The 16,515-nt window shown below is 34.0% G+C and overlaps 1 long non-coding RNA gene across 22 annotated transcripts; it reads left to right on the top strand.

Moving 5' to 3' along the window:
- Window positions 1-2,470: 2,470 nt before the first annotated feature.
- On the top strand, window positions 2,471-16,239 carry LOC110811385 (uncharacterized). 22 transcript variants are annotated; one of them, XR_015817972.1, is made up of 8 exons: window positions 2,471-2,642; window positions 3,771-4,017; window positions 6,149-8,403; window positions 8,578-8,991; window positions 12,522-12,552; window positions 12,678-12,746; window positions 13,398-13,465; window positions 13,631-13,993. It is a non-coding gene; the product is annotated as an uncharacterized LOC110811385 (long non-coding RNA). The 22 variants fall into 22 exon arrangements; XR_015817970.1 differs by having other exon boundaries at window positions 6,149-8,447; XR_015817960.1 differs by adding an exon at window positions 10,320-10,466 and having other exon boundaries at window positions 6,149-8,991.
- The last annotated feature ends 276 nt before the right edge of the window (window positions 16,240-16,515 follow it).

Genomic DNA, 16,515 nt, shown 5'->3' with positions numbered 1-16,515 from the left:
GCGTAAGTTGTGCGTAGGCGGACTGTCCACGCGTCACCCCGTGCACAGACTAGCGTTGCATACTGTGCACGCGCCGTCCACACAGTAGGCTAGCACAGATAGGCCCTGTGCACCTGGGGCTTGCACGCAGTAGGCCAGCGCAGATAGGCCCTGTGCACCTGGGGCTTGCACGCAGTATGCTTGCGTGCAAGCCCCAGGTGCACAGGGCCTATCTGCGCTGGCCTACTGCGTGCCTGCGTGTGTCGACTAGAGCACTACCACCTCGGGTAGTGCACTGCTGCTGCCTTGGGCGGCTCGCCGCAGCTACCGGTGGAGAGAGAGAGAAAGAGATAGTAAATTAATGAGAGAAAAAGAGAATAAAAGGAAAAGATGAAGAAGAAAACATCAAGATTTCGGTAAGAAATCTAGTATTACTTTCAACATCTTAAATAATATTTTTATATAAGCAAATTTAATATGATTGTTATTTTATCTGTTTTGTATGTTTCTATGTTAAAATGAGTTGAATTATTCTGGTTTTCAAGTATACTATGTGAATTACAGACACTTGATGAATTTGCATGTAATAAATATAATATGTAATTCGTAATAATAAAAGTAAAAAAAAAAGACAAGAAAAAGAGAAAAGTGGAATGAAGTCTGTATGGTCCGAAGTGTATCTGTATTGACTTGCATATTGAATCAAATATCTCGTTAGCCTTTTTATCTCTGAGGGTATCTGTTCCCCTTACTCTTCGGGGTATCTGTTTCCTCATCCCTTATTTGATCTGAGAAGACGTAAGAGAACCACTCTTAGTAGATGACGGCGTGTCCTCTGACAAGAGTGGTATCGCACTATCTGTAGGGGTCACCCGTGGTTAAGTAATGTCATGACGATAGATATCTGTTAGGATTATGATGGTTGGTACGGTCGTGATCATAGATCGCACTATTGTTTGGCCAACTAGAAGTGGGCCTGAATAAATTTTCGTATCTGTATCTGATTTGCTTATTCCACTTGCGTAGTTAGAAATCTATATCTGCCATCAAAGATGGAAGTTTGTAACGACTTCGTGAAGTATGCACGAAAAATCTGTACATTTTATGATTTATTTGATTTTCTCTATTATTTGGCATGATATATATTTGATCTTCTTTGCTAACGTACTATTTTCATATTCAAACAAATAGTTTTCATAATAGTGAGATAGGTAAACGAGGAAGCTAAATGGTAAGACAAAATAATAAATTTTTAAAATCTTACGATGTTAATTTAATACTGTTTTCCTTACTTAGCATATGGAACTCACTGTTTCTATGTCTTCCCCCCTAGATGAGGAAATAAATGAGGAACCGTAGGCAGACCTACTGTTAAAAGTGTATGAGAATCCCGTGGATCCACAAGTCTGAGTACATGACTATTCCCGCACTCTAATGAATCCAGTAACATAATGAAAGAAGTGGCTCTTATATTTTGTATTTTGTAGCCACTTTTGGTCTCAGTTTATATATGTATTTAGAATATTATATATATTTGTAAGGAATTTGTTATGATTAGATTTCGCTGCATAAATTTTATCATACACTCGTTATTTAAATCTATATCTGACACTCATTTGTCTTAATTAGCACTTGCAATATCACATAATTTGTGGAGTATTATGGAGGAGGTACTTGTAAGAGTTCCATTGCCCAAAAATCCCACTTTACCCCAAATTAGGCAAGACACAGAAAGATCCATGAGGAATTTTAAAACCCTTTTGATTCTTCATTCTACAGTGCTTGAAGACATATTTGTAAGGTTGATGGCCTTCAAAACAGCTAAGAAGGCTTGGGACTATTTGAAGGAAGAATATGTAGGGAGTGCTAAAGCGAGAGGTGTGAAATTATTGACTCTAAAAAGAGAGTTTGAGCTGTTAAGAATGTAGGAGGAAGAAAGTATTAAAGAGTATTTTACAAGAGTTATGAATTTTTTTAATTAAATAAGGCTACTTAGAGGAGAATTCAATGATCAGAGAGCCGCTGAAAAAATGATGATCAACCTCCTTGAGAAGTTTGAATGAAAGTTGTCTGTGATAGAAAAAAAAAACATGTGATCTTGAAAAACTTACTGCTGTTGAACTTATCAGTAAACTACAGGCTCAGAAGCAAAGGGTTTCAATAAGAAATGATGGGATCACTAAGAGTATTTTTCAAGTAAGGCTGAGGGACAAGTTTAGGACTTCAACTTTATAAGATGAAGGTTAGTACTCAGTAAATAAAGTGAAACATTCATAGAGTTCAGAAGATTCATTAAAACAAGGAAAATATCATTCTTGCAAAATTTGTGGTAAATTCAATCATCCTGAAAACAAATGTTGGAAGCATGTATAATGCAAGATTTGCAAAAAAATATGGTCATTCAGATTTTTTAAAATATATTAAATAACATAACGACAGCTGGATATGTAAATTTCCGGTCAAAGTCAAACCCTGATTCTCTATCTAAGTAGAAAATCCCCAAGTTTTCAGAAACAAAAGAAAAAAGAAGGGTAGAAGGTCCCGAAGCAGAGCGCCTCACGGGATGAAAAAGAATTTAAGCCCAACACGACGAAGACGAAGACGAATAATATTTTCAACTATAACCGACAATATCTTCTCTCGCCGCGAGCTTGCTTATCGAGGTATTTTCTTTATCCGGACAATGTTGTCGGCGTTCATGTACCCACCGTGTCTCTCTTCTTTCTTGATTGTATTTGTCGTTTCGGATAAGATCAATAGCGGAACCCACTGATGGAAAAAATTTCCGATTCGGTTGGTACGTGAATCTTTTGATTTTCTTTGGATTTTATCTTCGACTTGATTTGCAATTTAATAGTACTTGGTCTTGCAACATTTCAAGAATTTAATCCCTCCAGCAGTGTTTTCTTTATTGTTTATCGTGGATTCTGGAAAACGCGGGTATCGTTCGTTGAATAGGTTAATTGTGTTTTTGTTTTCTCAATCTTGATGAGTGGCGCACCTGTTCGGGGTCTGACGATTCAGTGGTTCCCGGTTTGGTTAAATCCTAAACCAACCCTAGCTCTTGTACCTCCCAACATTCTCTAGGAATGCAGATTTTCCAAAGCTTTTTAGCTGCCGAAAACCCTCACTGAAATCCGAAGGTTCATTTGTCTTTCTCTCTTCCCCTCCGCTATTATCAATTTTAGGCACAGGTATATGGTGCGATCAACAATTTAATCAAATCTTTGGGTTTCTTGACGTCTAGTGTGCCCGACTTTTAGAATCGGTATTCTTGCATAAAGTCCCCTGAAAATCCTCAATATGTGATTTCTTTCAGAGGCGCAGATTCTCTGATACCCAGATACAGTCCACTGTCCTGCTACCCAGAAGCCTACTTTTTCAGGCTTCAATAAGATTGTTAACCCAAATATCCAGTTCTTTCGAGGAGTAGCTCTTTTTGGTTCTTCTGATCTTGCTTGGTTCCTTTTTTTTTTTTTTTTTTTTTTTTTTTGGTGTCATGAGTTTCAGTTAACTCGAGGATATGCTTGTTTGGGCAATATAATATGATCAGTTGCCCGAGTGGAAAAAGTTTCAAGAAAAAATTTGATTTGATTGTAAGCTATGGGTTTCCGGAGAAATTAAAGTGTGATTATGTTTAGGGGGTAAGCTTCTTCTTATGACCTCCAAGGAGAAGTTGAAGACAGAAATTCAATTCTTCTTGAACATAATGGGGTTTAAGAGGGAAATTTTTGCTGAGAACCTGTCTGCTTGACCTACAGTTTTGAAGATAGAATCTTTCCTTGTTACAGGGTTTTGCAGGTTTTGAGGTTGAAAAGTTGTAGCAGAGAGGACTTGAGTTTTAATGAGGCGGTGCTTTTGACAGAAAAGGAGTTCGTGTAGAAGTTTATATCGAGGTCTTGAGATAGTGCGGAGGAATTGTTGGTATGCTACAAATCTCGTCTTTTGGATTTATCTTCTTCTTCTTCTGAGAAGGAAGACTCCTTACTGACACTACTCTCTACGCCCTTCAACTCTAATATGCATCCTTATTCTGCGGTAATGTCATTCTTGGACGTAAACTTAAAATTGAATGGTTAGTATCAATTTTAATGTTTGTTGGTTTTGTGTTTTGTTATTACCGGTGATTAAGTTGGTATGTTTATTTATTTGCATCAATCCTATAGGTATTGTTTCGGTTGTTGCTGTAACTTTTTTGTTTGTTGAACATGAAATTTGAAGGAAATATGAGAAATGTGTGAAATATAGTGAGGCATCTGTTGCCCAGTTTTCTTTTCCTGCTCATTTTTTATTTTTTTCCTATTTGCCAGTTTTCTTTTATAATTTCACCCTGCCTCATGTAATCGTTACTCACAATTGGTTGGTGAGGTAATAAGGGAATTTATGCTGGTTGATGTGTGACCTTGGCATGCATGCAAACTTATACTTGGACAATCTATCAATACTTGCGGTAAATGAATACCCAATTTGAACAGTCTATCAAAGTGCATGTTGGTGTGCCTTGACCACTTTTTTTTTGCATTGGATGTTATTACGTGAGTTCTTTTCTTGCTTTTCATTGATCACCTACAGTATCCAGTGTGTTTGCGTCCTACATTGACTCTATCTAATAGGATATAGGAAACTCCAAAGTGTGTGAGTTGATTTGCATGTATTCTGTGTTACTGGAAAATCTGCCTGTGCAGAGGCTAATATGCCTTTAGGCCTTTTGGTTGCTAGTTGATTATGTTTTGGACTGTTAGAATGCATGCTTAATAGCTCACTTTTTGTTCCTAGGAAAGCAAGAGCATGCAAAAAAAGCCAGGCGAAAGACTGTTTAATGATACTTAATTTGCTGAAAGATTTGTTTTCTAAAAAGAACATCTTTCTTGGTTGTTGATCTGTTCTAACAATTCCTTCTCATTTGGCTGTTTGGTGGATATTAACTGGCATTTTTCAGCTTGCTACCTCAACCATTATATGGTTTGTTTAACTTTTTGCAATGTGTTATTCTAATTTTTTTCTTTCCTTTCCAAATTTATTACTATTTTACTTTGTATTGTATCGTTGAGATATAATTGTCCATTGAATCCTATTGCATCTATCTCCCCTTTTCTCTTTCTCTTTTTATCTCTGATGTCATTGACTTGGAATTTCTCCAAATCTCAAGGAGAGTATCTGATTTGGTTATTTCGTGTGCTGTTATCACTCCTCTCTCTCTCTTTCCTGCATTGGTTGTTTCATTTTGATTCCCTTCGTATATTTGTTTGATTGAGACTGCAGGTGCCTGATTTTGAATCTTTTTTTTTTTCTTTTTAAATTTATTATCTTCCATCGTAGCGTTTATCTCCCTTTTTATCTCTCTTTTCCTATTGGATGTCATCAACTTCGAGTTACTCCACATCTCAAGAACAGTCGCTTATTCGGATATATAACATGTCGTTAACACTTCTTGCTTTCTCCTTCCTTCGTTGACTGTTCCGTTAAGATTCCTCTCATATCTTTTCTTGGTCAAGACCGTAGGTACACGGACCATGAATCTTTATTTTTTTTTCCCGTATTTATAAATATTTTGTTTTGTTTTTGTATTATTGAGATTGAATTGTTTGTTGAATTCTAATGTATCTACCTCCAAAATTTTTCTCAAATAGGCTTTATTTCCTGTGTTGGCTGTTTTGTTTTGATTCGTTTCATATTTTCTCTTGATCAAGTCTGCAGGTTCTTTTTCTTTTCTTTTCATATATTCTTTTATCTCTGACGTTAAAACATCAAGTAAACGTTCTATCAAAATTCGAGGTTAAAACTTTAAATTTGAAGAGGAATTTAGATAAGTGAACCAACAGCTTCTTTCTCTTTCTTTCTTGTGTTTGCTATCATCAATTTTTTCTTTCAGATTTTTATACCATATTCCTTGCTTGTACCCATACAACATTTTGTAGGTACCCTGTTTTTAGTAAACTATGGTTTGAATTATTTTGTTAGTTATTACAATGTTGCCTCTGACTATTGTATTTGAATTGCGCGCTACAATATTGGTTTTCATCATATAGCTATTAATTGATTGTGTAGTTCTTGAAAAAGTTTGATATATGATTTAAGAAAAGTAGAGAAGGACTCGATTTCTAAATAATCAAGTTGAACTTTTGCTAGTCAGGTTAGAGACCTTATGAGATCTATCCTTTTGTTGCAGTTTTCCAAGAATCGATAACGGTTCAATTCCAATGAGATCCAGTGTTGTAGTGTGCTACGGTCATATGGCACTGGGAAAGCTCATATGTGGCATTCCATGCCTGATTGGTTGTGTTGAAGGAATGAGAGTGAGACGTGTGGAAAAATTGTGAGATGAAAAAAATGATTTGTTATTAGAATTGAGAAGATCAAGTATTGTAATTTACGTATATGACCTTTGCCATGGCGGGTGCGCTCCCATGGCAGGTCAAAAAGTGCAATAAAATTTGTCTTTTTGGTTTTGGGGGGATGAGGAGATGGCATGGGATATTAATATTTTATTTTGGCCCGGCTCTTCCGATCTCCCATTTGTCTGCCTGTGTATTATTATTATTTTTTAATTTTTATATTTATTTTTTGACAACTAATATAAATTATATACTGACGTAAATTATATAATTTACGATTCTAACATTTGCCATGGCGGGTGCCCTGGCATAACAGGTCAAAAAATGCAATAAAATTCACCCTATTTTTAGTTTTGAGGGGATTGGGAGATGCGACGGGATATTGAGATACTATTTCGGCTCGAGTTTCCCTATCTCCCATTTGTCTACATGCATACTTTTTTATTTTCGCTACCTCTTATATTTATTTTCTGACCAATGGTATAAATTATATATTTAGATAAATTATATAATTTATGTGTCTGATCTTTGCTATGACGGTGTGCTAGCATGGCAAGTCAGCCATACAAATGCAATAAAATTAACATTTTTTTGGTTTTGTGGGGATGGGGAGATGACAAAGGATATTAGTACATTATTTTTGCTCGACTTTCCCTATCACACCGTCATTATTTTTTTGGTTTTGTGTGTATGTATACTTTTATCTCTTTCCTAACTTTTATATTTATTTTTTGACTAATTGTGTAAATTATGTATTTATATAAATTATATAATTTAAGTTTTTGACCTTTGCCATGACGGATGCGCTCGCATGGCAAGTCAAAAAGTGCAATAAAATTCATGTTTTTTTTTTGGTTTTGAGGGGATTGGGTGATGGTATGGGATATTAATATATTATTTTGGCTCGACTCTCCTATCTTCTATTTGTCTGCCTGTGTACTTTTTTTTCTTTCTTATTTTTTATATCTATTTTCTAACCAATAGTATTAATTATGTACTTATATAGATTATATAATTTACGTGTTTGATCTTTGCCATGGTAGGTGCGATTGCATGGCAAGTCAAAAAGCATAATAAAATTCACGTTTTTCTTTTGGTTTTGGGGGAATTGCGAGACGGGACAGGATATTAATATATAAATTGGCTTGGCACAGGATATTAAAATATTATTTTGGTCAACTCTTTCTATCTCCGTTTTTTCTGTGTAATTTTTTCTGCCCTAATTTTTATATTTATTTTTGGACCAATAGTATAAATTGTATATTTACGTAAATTATGTAATTTACGTGTTTGATCTTTGCCATGGTGGCTGCGCTCACATGGCAGGTCAAAAAAGTGCAACAAAACTCACGTTCTTTTTTATTTCGGGGGAATTAGGAGATCGGACGGGATATTAATATATAAATTGGCTTGGGTCTCCCTAGCTCCATTTGTTTGCCTGTGTACTTTTTTCTTTTTTGCTATCTCTTATATTTATTTTCTAACCAATGGTATAAATTATATATTTACGTAAATTATTTAATTTAATTTGTAATGTATCAGAGTCTCTTGTCACTTTGCTCTGGTAGGGAGGGAAGGAGGTAGGTGCTTCTCCGTGGACATTACGTTCAAGTTAGCTATGCATGAATTTGGAAAGACCGGAAAATGGTTCAGGGTTTTATGGATAAGCTTTTTCCTGTTAAAAAAAATACCGAAGAACCATGTCATTTTCCTTGCTTTGAAGTGGTGCAAGAGAAAAAGAAAACCCATAAAAGACGTAGGCATGCTACAAAGTGGAAGATATGCTATTTGAACAAATGTGTAGAGATTAACTGATTTTTCAACTTATGGAATCATATCTGCAGATAAAGAAATTCAGAAACAACAATGGCCACTTTTATTTTGTTCCTTTTGGTGTCAATTAGTTACTTGCAGTATGTTGTTTTTGGAATTCCATTATGATGGATTTGATGCTGCATTTTCATTACGGTAGTTCTGCTGTTTTCATGATTCATATGAATCCCAAATAATATTTGTTTACATCAAGTCTGATTTCAGTTTAGGTTTCTCGACATTTCAGGCCTCATATTACATCAGAAGGCTTGCAAAGGTGATATTATAACATTCCGAGCTCCTTTACGACTTCTTCATATGGTTGGAGTTTTTCTAATCTGCCAAGAGTTATGATAATAAATTCTATTATGAGACTCCACTAATAAAGTAAGGAGGAGCTCTTTTGGGTTCTGATCTTGCTTGGTTCTTTTTTTTGTCATGAGTTTTTCAGTTAACTCAAGGAGATGCTCGTTTGGGCAACATAATATGATCAATTGCCTGAGTGGAAAAAGTTTCAAGAAAAAATTTGATTTGATTGTAAGTTATGGGTTTCCGGAGAAATTAAAGTGTGTTTATGTTTCGAGGGTTAGCTTCTTCTTATGACCTCCAAGGAGAAGTTGAAGACAAAAATCCAATTCTTCTTGAGCATAATTGGGTTTGAGAAGGAAATTTTAGCTGAGAACCTGTCTGCTTGGCGTACAGTTTTGAAGATAGAATCTTTCCTTGTCGCGGGGTTTTGCAAGTTTTGAGGTTGAGAAGTTGTAGCAAGGAGGACTTGAGTTTTTATGAGGTGGTGCTTTTGACAGAAAAGGAGTTCGTGTAGAAGTTTATATCGAGGTCTTGAGATAGTGTGGAGGAATTGTTGGTATGCTACAAATCTCATCTTTTGGATTTATCTTCTTCTTCTGTTTCTGAGAAGGAAGGCTCCTTACTGACCCTGTTCTCTATGCTCTTGCTTCTTACCGACCTTATTCTCTATGCTCTTCAACTCTAATATGCATTCTTATTCTGCTGTAGTGCCATTGTTGGACATAAATTTAAAATTCAATGGTTAGGATCGATTTTAATGTTTGTTGCTTTTGTGCTTTGTTAATACTGGTGATTAAGCTGGTATGTATATTTATTTGCATCAATCCTATAGGTATTCTTTTGGTTTTTCCTGGAACCTTTTTTTTTTGGTTGAACATGAAATTTGAAGGAAATATGAGAAATGTGTGAAAGATAGGGAGGCATCTATTGCCCAGTTTTCTTTTGCTGCTCATATTTGATTTTTTTTTTCCTTTTTGTCAGTTTTCTTTTAAAATTTCACCGTTCTTCATGTATTTGTTACTCACAATCGGTTGGTGATGCAATAAGGGAATTTTGCTGGTTGCTGTGTGACTTTAGTATTCATGCATACTTATACTTGAAGAATCTATGAATATTTGTGGTAAATGAATACGTAATTTGAACAGTCTATCAAAGGCCTTGTTGGTATGCCTTGACCACTTTTTGTTTGCATTTGATTTTATTACATGAGTTCTTTTCTTGTTTACATTGATCATCTACCCTACCCAGTGTGTTTGGATGCTCCATTGAGTCTAACTAATCGGAGTATATGAAACTCAAAAGTGTGTGAGTTGATTTGCATATATTCTGTGTTACTGGAAAATCTGCCTGCGCAAAGTTTAATATAGGTTGGTAGTTGATTATGTTTTGGACTATTAGAATGAATGCTCAATAGCCCACTTTTTGTTCCTTGGAAAGCAAGAGCATGCTAAAAAAGCCAGGTGAAAGACTAATTTAATGATCCTCAATTTTCCGGAAGATTTGGCTTCTAAAAAGAACCCTTTTCTCGGTTGTTGACCTGTTCTAACAGTTTCTTCTCTTTTGGCTGTTTGGTGGATATTAAATGGCATTTTGCAGCTTGCTACCTCAACCATTATTCTTATTTTTTTCTTTCTTTCTCAAATTTATCATTATTTTGCTTTGTATTGTATCGTTGAGATAGAATTGTTGATTGAATCCTTATGCGTCTGTCTCGTTTTTTCTTTTTCTCTTTTTATCTCTGATGTCATCGACTTGGAATTTCTCCAAATCTCAAGAATAGTATCTGATTTGGTTCTTTCATATGCTGTTATCACTCCTCTCTCTCTCCTGCATTGGCTATTTCATTTTGATTCCTTTCGTACTTTTTTTTTATTGAGACTGCAGGTGTCGGATCTTGAATCTCTTTTTTTTTTTTTTTTCCAAATTTATCATCCTCCGTCGTAAGGTTTATCTCCCTTTTTATCTCTCTTTTCCTATTGGATGTCATCAACTTCGAGTTGCTCCACATCTCAAGAACAGTCTCTGATTCGGGTATATAATATGTTGTTAACGCTTCTTGCTTTCTCCTTCTTTCGTTGACTGTTTCGTTAAGATTCCTCTCATATCTTTTCTTGGTCAAGACCGTAGGTACATGGATCATGAATCTTTATTTTTTTTCCTTATTTATCAACAATTTGTTTTGTTTTTGTATTATTGAGATGAAATTGTTTGTTGAATCCTAATGTATCTAGCTCCAAAAAATTTTCAAATATGCTTTATTTCCTTTGTTGGCTGTTTTGTTTTGATTCGTTTCATATTTTCACTCGATCAAGTCTGCAGGTTCTTTTTCTTTTCATATATTTAATATATTTTTTTCTCTTTGAAGTTAAAGCATGAAATAAGTATTCTATCAAATTAAAGGCTAAGACTTTAAATTTCTAGATCTAAGCTAGAGGAGAAATTCTGATAAGTGAACCAATAACCTTTTTCTCTTTCTTTTTTGTGTTTTGCTGTTATCAATTTTTTCTTTCAAAATTTTATACGATATTCCTTTCTTGTACTCATACAACATTTTGTGGGTAACTTTTTTTTAGTAAACTATGGTTTGAATTATCCTGTTAGTTATTACAATGTTGCATGTGACTATTGTATTTGAATTGTGCACGACAATATCGATTTTCATCGTATAGCTATTAATTGATTGTGTAGTTCCTGCAAAAATTTGATATATGATTTAAGAATAGTAGAGAAGGACTCAATTTCAGAATAATTAAGTTGAATTTTTGCCAATCAGGTTAGAGACATTTTGAGATCTATCCTTTTGTTGCAGTTTTTCAAGAATCGGTAACCTTTCAGTTCCCATGAGATCTAGTTTTGTAGTGTAAGTATGGTCATATGGCACTGGGAAAGCTCATATGTGGTGTTCCAGGCCTGATTGGTTGTGTTGAAGGAATGAGAGTGAGATGTGTGGAAAAATTGTGAGATGAGAAAAAATTATATGTTATTAGAACTGACAAGATCAAGTATTGTAATTTACGTGTCTGACTTTTGCCATGGAGGGTGCGCTCTCATGGCAGGTCAAAAAGTGTAATAAAATTTATGTATTGTTGGTTTTGGGGGGATGAGGAGATGGCACAGGATATTAATATATTATTTTTGTCTGGCTCTCCCTATCTCCCATTTGTCTGCCTGTGTACTATTTTTTTTTTTTAATTCTTATATTTATTTTTTAACAATTAATATAAATTATATACTGACGTACATTATATATTTATGTAAATTATATAATTTATGTGTCTGATCTTTTTCATAGCGGGTGCGCTTGTATAGCAGGTCATAAAGTGTAATAATATTCACGTCTTTTTTTGGTATTTCACAAAATTTGAGTATGAGAGATTATAAAACGACTGCAAAATAACAAAGTTGCTGGATGACATCACCCACCCAAAAAAAATTTAAATTTAAATTAAAATTGGGAGTTTTCTGGATTCTGCTTTAATTTGTAATGTATCAGATGTCTCTGGTCACTTTGCTCTGGTAGGGAGTGAAGGAAGTAGGTGCTTATCTTTTAACATTATGTTCAAGTTAGCTATGCATGAATTTGGAAAGACGGGACAATGGTTCAGAGTTTTAGGGATAATCTTTTTCTTGTTAAAAAAAATTAGGGATCGTGTTTACTTTCATGTTTCAGAAATTAAAGTCATCTAGTTGGAGTACTACCTCTTTTTCCAAATCACTAGAGAACCATGTCATTTTCCTTGCTTTGAAGTGGTGCAAGAGAAAAAGAAAATCCATAAAAGACCTAGGCATGTTACAAAGTGGAAGATATGCTATTTGAACATATGTGTAAAGATATAACTGACTTTTCAACTTATAGATTCTGATCCGTAGATAAAGAAATTCAGAAACAACAATGGTCACTTTTATTGTGTTCCTTTTGGTATCAATTAGTTACTTGCAGTATGTTATTTTTGGAATTCCGTTATGATGGATTTGATGCTGCATTTTCATTATGGTAGTTTTATTGTTTTGATAATTCATATGAATCCCAAATAATATTTCTTTACGTCAAGGTTTGATTTTAATTTTGGTTTTTTGACATTTCAGACCTCGTATTACATCAGAAGGCATGCAATAGGTGATATTATAACATTCCAAACTCCTTTACGACTTCTTGATATGGTTGGAGTTTTTCTTATATGCTAAGAGTTATGATAATAAATTCTATTATGAGACTTCATTATCGTTTTGCTTTGCCTACAGCAACCTTGATTTAGGAACCAAGATGTTTTGATTAAGAGAATTGTTGTCAGAGCTGGAGATTCTGTTGAGGTACTGTCCTCTGTAAGTCAGTAGAATTTAAAATTTACATGGAAATAAATCAATCTGACTCTATCTTCAAATACTAAGTTTACTGCCAATTGATACTGTTATTTGAGATATTTCATGTCTGGTTAATTTCGAAAGACAACTATGAGATTTTATTGTTTGGATAGTGTCGAAAGAAATTGTTTGCCAATTTGGTAAATTTTCCACCCATTAATCCAACTACATAATTACAGATTTAGTAGTCGATGTCTGGTAATGTATTGTAGTTCATCATACTAGTATGAAACAAATGGAACTCAAGTAAGTCTCAGTTGAAATGAACCTCTTATATATTGCATGTTCGTGGTGGACTGCTCTATTTCAATGGAATTGCTCAGCGAAAAGATTTTTTAGTAGAGAAGCCAGTATATACATTTGACGTAATCATGAGTTTCCTATCACCTATCTCTCTATGTTTCCCTCCCCTAGTGCTCGACAAAATTTATTCTAAGAAGAAATGGAGATAAGCTGCTAGGATGAATAATGTATAAAAATTAATCTGGTGGAATTGTTTTTTGTTTTTTTTTTTTGAGGGCTAGTTCTTCTCTAAATCTAAAGTTGGGAGTTAATAGTAAATTGACAATTTGTTGTTCTTCCTTGGATTTTGATTTGTAGTATGTTCCTAGAGTCCATGTCTTCGTGTTAGGGGACAACCGAAACAACAGCTGCGACTTCTACGATTGGTACTATTCTCAAATTTTTAGAGAGTTTCTGTAGATGATTCAGTTTAGAGATTGAAAAAATGTTTTTTTGTCAGATACTTTTAAGACAATTTCTTTCTTCTCCCTGTTTTCAACTTACTATTTTTTGAATGTTGATAATGACTGTTAAAAATATTGTTGTTACAGACCTTCAAACAGATCAAACTAAATGGAAGAAATTGTTTGTAAATCACATGGCTATATGTAGGAATTGGTTGATTAATCTCTTAAACTAACGTCACATGTAACCTTTTATTAGTTCGTTTGTATATCAAGTGGACATGAAATTATTCGATTCTCACTCGATTGAATCGAATATACATTGAGAACCACCATGTGGGTTAGGGGCATTGTTGCCAGAGTTCTCGTTGCTATGGCTTTTCCATTTATGTTATCTTTTGCTTTTCTCTTTTTTATTCAATAGTTAAGTATATTTTGTAATAGAATGAAATTATGTATTAGCTTGTTCCATTATTATTCAAGTGATTGATTAGTACGATATTCTCAAGAGATTGCATTGTTGAAACGACGCTACATTCTTAGAGGATGAATAGCCTCACATATATTGATAAACCAATGAATTGCCATTGTTGTTATCCCAAAATGACTAAATAGTTGGCACGCTAAGAAGTGCAAAGAATGTGGCAAATGGATTGACATAAATGAGCCTATAAGAAAGCAGATCAACATCAAAGACAAACCCCCAACGAGATAAGCCCTTGCTATCCTTAAACTGTACTATCAAAACTACCATGCTCGACTTTTCTTTTACTTGGAAGGATTTTAAGCATAGGTTACTCAATCCTTTGTTTCTTTGCCACGAGGAGTAGGAGCTTAAAACTTTACATGAAAGGAGGAAACTTCTTATTTTTCACTCTCATTTGCAGGAGTTACTTGAATTACAGGTCATTCTACACGTGTCTCGCCCAAAAGAGTTCCGAGTTGGTAAAACATTACTAACATAACTTGTTATGTTAAATCTTATTTTCTCTTAACTATTTGACGTGAACTTTATGTTAAATCTTATTTTCTCTTAACTATTTGACGTGAACTTTAGATGATTATCATTGAGAAACTTCTTAGTTGCAGTTTAAGGTGCAAGAACGCGTAATATTATAAACACCAAATGTGTTTCTCAAGCATATTCTTTTTTGCAAGTTTTCTATTTTTAACTCATTGAAAAATAACACACACACACACTATTATCTAAGGAAATTTTTAAATTAAATAAATGATAGTTTGAGTTTGTTCAATAAAATTTACATGATAAAACTTTAAAATCTTTAATAGGTTAATATTTGAACATATTAATAAAGTCTTTAATAGGTTTAGTCTAATTAGAAAAATGTGTAAGTTATTGTGAGATGACAAAAGAAAATGTGTATACATGAAATTCCATATAGAATTGGAACAATATATTTCAAAATTTATCAATGTTGATGGAATATATGATTTCAAATATAATAAAATTATATATAAATTCAACTTCCATCACATGAATTGTTTAGTTTAACTTCAAAATTAATGAATATATATATAGGCTAGTGGGAGTAGGAGGCATTGTAGCAGTGGGTTTATGAGGTTGACAAATCTTCTTATGGTGTTGAGGATGATTGCCCATTTAACCCACTTGCTCTAATTTTAAGTCTTCCAAGTTTCTTTTTAATGACAACTTTCCAAATCTCTTGGTAATCTTTCTTCTTGTCATCCATCCAAATCTCTTCTACTTCTCTCTCTCTCTCTTTATAGTTATGATTGCTTCCCAATTTTTCTTAGACCGCAATTTTATGTGTATATATAGAAACATCTTCATCCTAATCATTTTCTTACACCTTACATGTGAGCGTGACACATAATTATATGTTTTTGTAAAAGATTATAATTTCGAGATTAAGAAATAGATATAATCTCGGTATTCCCAAAGATTATGTATTGAAGAGAATACAATAAATGAGTGAGTGTATCCTAGTGGGTAATGCCCGCACCTTAAATACGAGGAGTCGTCTTCTCAAAAAATGAATTAATTAAATTCATCATTCGGTTCTTGAAATACCACCAACACTTGACTTACTAACACGTGTTTAATCACAACTTTTCTCTCTCTTTTTTTTTTTTTTTTTTTTTGGCTTCATCGTGTGAGCTCCCTCTTAATTATTATATTCTTACTTGTAATGATTTGACGAAGTTTTCCAAAGTTTTCAATTTTTTTTTTTTTTTTTTTTAATATGAAAATTATATAATCTTGAGTGTATATTACTGTACTTGCAGAAGTTGACTAAAGAACGCGAGAAACATGGCTGCAAAATTCAACGTGATACGGAAGAACCCAACCCAGTGGCGGTCGTCGTCTTCTCCACTCTCTACGGTGACCCAGTCGCCTCATACGCCACTCGGCCGAGTCAAGTCGCAGTCTTTACTCACTTCCTCCATAACCAGCAGCAAATGAAGAGAATTTCTTCTTGGTAATTTCACAAAAGTGTCGAGAGCTTCGAGCGAGATGATAAAACGACTGCGTAACAACCAACTTGCGGGCTGCCCGTCACCCACCACCAAAAAACAAATAAATAAAGAAGACGAGACGTTTAATTTAAATAAATTAAAATTAAAATTCAAAAAAAGTGATAGTAGACGTCCATCGTTGACCGTCGAATCACAATCAACCACTTTTTCCAACAAATCTCCAAGTGGGTCCTACCCGACCCAATCCTCCTTCTTGCGGAAACGTTGACCAACTACCACCCTCCACTCTCTCTCTCTCTATCTCTCTCTCTCTCTCTATATATATATATATATATATGCCACCTTTAGTGTTTATTCCATTTTTGGAATTCTGGGTGGTACCAAATTATATAAAAGAAAACTTCTTTATAAAAATTAAGAATTAATTTTATAAATTATATACTTTATTAAAAATTATAACTTCAATAATAAGTAATAAATGAACAACGTGGGTCTGATCAGAATTATTTTTATGTGTTTGATAACTTCACTAATAATTCATGTTAATAGCATTTATTAGAAATGTCGTTTTG

The sequence above is a fragment of the Carica papaya genome, chromosome 3 (genome assembly GCF_054855325.1).
Source record: "Carica papaya isolate Zhongbai chromosome 3, ASM5485532v1, whole genome shotgun sequence".
NCBI classification, from domain to species: Eukaryota; Viridiplantae; Streptophyta; class Magnoliopsida; order Brassicales; family Caricaceae; genus Carica; species Carica papaya.
The sequence above is the reverse complement of the archived record's forward strand: the minus strand, read 5'-3'. Positions and strand labels throughout refer to the sequence as shown.